Raw genomic sequence first — 2,969 nt, 5'->3', positions numbered from 1 at the left:
AACAGGCTTTATTTATCTTCAGTGTTTGCACTGTCTGTAGTAAAGCAGAAGAGTTTACTAATGACTTCAACTAGGAGCTCACATCATAAAAAAAATATTGTTATTTTGCTGAGTGATATGATTCATTATTATTTACCATGAATATCATTTAAGTCTTTTGTGTATTAAAGTTTATTAGTGTTGTAGAGGATAGGGGAATTCGCTGCTGTGCATTTAGTGGTGGGGGGATTCTGGCAGCTTAAGTGTTTTATGTTTACAGCGCTCCACCTCAAGCTCTCCTTCCCCACTGTCTGGAGGAGGGATGAACAGCTTACTAATAACTTCAACTAGGAGCTGACAAGATGGCAAGAATGAGTTACTTTATACTTCCAAGTAATTTTTATGCATTAATATGATTCAGTATTTACTGTGAATATCTGTAAAAAATATTGTAACACTGATTATGTGACTGACACTTTCAATGTGGAATTTCAAGGAACTTGGACAGTTTAAGACTTGAAGCGAGGAATTTTCCTTATAATGAAGTACACTTGAGAGGTATTGTTTAAAAAAAATCATGTGAGTTGCTCAGTGGAAAAAGTGCCTAGGTTATAAGAGCTCAGTCTTATGCAGAATTGCTGCTTTTCCTTTCTGATTGTAAATGCATGATTTGCCAGTGATTGTGTACTTAGTTATGGTAGTGTTTTTCTGATTAGACAATACATTTTTTACTTCAGTTACACACAGTTATTTTGTGTAAAGTGTTTATTCTTGGTTCATATACACTTCAACTTACTGATTTTATTTGAAAGACTACTTCAGCTTGGCACCATGGAAATGCATTTTTGTGTAGTGAGAAAACAGGGTGTTCCACATTTTGCCTGTTTGCCACACATTATCACGGTCTGTGTTTCACATTAACCTCTTAAGAGGTTGAGACCTATGTTCAGAACACCTCAGGGTGGGTGTTATTTCCCCAGTAACACACTCCTTGTGGCCTGGTGGGTTAATGGAGTAGACTGCAAGTGAGAGGCGCCCAGGTTTGAAACTTTGCAGAGGTGCTCATTTCCAGATATCCACATCGCTAAATGGGTAGACTTATGGCCTCATGTGCAGTAGGTCAAGGATTTGAATACACAGAAAGTAAACATTAATTTTTTAAGCCCCAGTGGCCTAATGGATAAGGCACTGGCCTCCTAAGCCAGGGATTGTGGGTTTGAGTCCCATCTGGGGTGAAATAATGTAAGAGCTGAGTGGCCTAGTGGGCTAATGCATATGCATTATTGCTTGTATAAATAATGCCTCACCCCTGACCTGAACTGACTGGGAATATGAAGTAAGCTGTTATCATGCCCTCTTAAATGGGAAATTCTACCTGCTAAAGCCTACTGGATCAAGAAGCGGCATGTTAACCTAACACACAAGTGTTTTTCCACAAGTATTTTGGCAGTGTAAGCTGCTTAGAGCAGGGGGCATAGGATATTAAGAAAAAGTGTGCATTGTTGAGACTGTTCATATTCTCACATCAACAGGCGGTCGACAACTGTATAGGTGCCACAGAAATTCTATAGGTGAGATCACTGTCACATCATAAATGTGATCCTCTCTCATGATGGCTACCACATCTAGTACATAATTCCTGCTAATATACTGGAAAAATATTGATTGATGTTTCCTACCCAAATTATCTGGATACCACATTGCCACTGATCCTAAGCCAATAAGTTTTTTCCTGCTTTTTCTGTCTCTCCCAGCCGTTACCCTGTTTGACAAAATGGCTGGCTCTTTTTTCTTCTGGCACTCATGGCCCTTGTACGGAAGAGAAGAGCAAGCCTCTGATGGGAGTTTGGTAGGGAGGTATTTTATATTCATTAGCCCACTTTGTGGCAGTTCATGGCTGCACCACAGAAGCATGTGTTGCAATACCTTGCAATACTAAACTAGTGGTGTATTCAACCCCTCCACACACATACACACAGATATACAACATAACATACCCAGATCAAATTCCACCTACAGTTGCTGACAGGATGAAGCATCTGTTCCCATTCTTTTTGCTGCTGCACTACCTGTCTTCCCCCATATGTCAGTCGTGCAGTAGGTTGAATGACTCCCCCTTCACCTGGACTAGGTCAGTTGAACTATGCTGCTCAACCCCATTCCTCAGCTATCTCCTCTTATACCTGAACTCATTAACAGAACCTACATAGCCAGCGATGAAGTCAGGGTTTCACTCCTCTGCGTCATGAAGCCATCCTTTGGACCACTTTTTGCACTAACCTTTAAATACTGCATGCAGAGTTTGAACTCACTTCTGAAAGATATGCTGCTCAAGTTATCTGGTTATTGTAAATTGTTCATGCATAAAGCCTTTGGTCTTGCTTGGGTCATGGCTAGATGCATGAAGATACGGCAACTTATACCGTAATGATGATTAAAACAATAAATGGAATAGCTGTGCTATCTCTCATAAATAACTGAATACACTCTTATAAAGATCAAGAAGCCCATGCATATTGACAGATTACTTTCATGATGGTGTAATATTTAATGTGCCACATGATTGCCTCTAAGGTTTAGAAAACCTTTAATGTTCTCCGGTTCACCCATTCTCTTGTGATGTTGCAGTGATGCCTCCTTATGCCCTGCTTCACAGACAGATATTTTCATTTTTGTTCACATTTTGTAACCTAATATTATTATCTTTGTTCATCAGAATTGACTACATGCATTTTTTAAGTTGATAACATTAATAGAGCTGACACCTGTTCACTTTTCTTGTGAAATTGATTATCTATAGCATTTACTGTTACTTTATCAAGGTGTAGCCCAGTTAGAGGAAGATAATTTTCCATATTTATCAATGAAATCCATACAGTACTAAGTAAATAGAATGGTTGAGTGCATTCCAATGTAACACGACACCTCATGTGTATAAAAGCAGGTGGCCAGAACTGGCTAGCTACAGTTCTACCTAGAAGAGTGAAACA

The 2,969-nt window shown here is 39.3% G+C and overlaps 1 non-coding gene across 1 annotated transcript; it reads left to right on the top strand.

The window, feature by feature from the left end:
• Positions 1-1,141: 1,141 nt before the first annotated feature.
• TRNAR-CCU lies at positions 1,142-1,214 on the top strand. Its single transcript has one exon. It is a non-coding gene; the product is annotated as a tRNA-Arg (tRNA).
• The last annotated feature ends 1,755 nt before the right edge of the window (positions 1,215-2,969 follow it).

The sequence above is a fragment of the Protopterus annectens genome, chromosome 2.part2 (genome assembly GCF_019279795.1).
Source record: "Protopterus annectens isolate FY-2018-M chromosome 2.part2, PAN1.0, whole genome shotgun sequence".
Lineage (NCBI taxonomy): Eukaryota > Metazoa > Chordata > Ceratodontiformes > Protopteridae > Protopterus > Protopterus annectens.
Note: the sequence above shows the minus strand (reverse complement) of the source record. Positions and strands in the feature narration are given on the sequence as shown.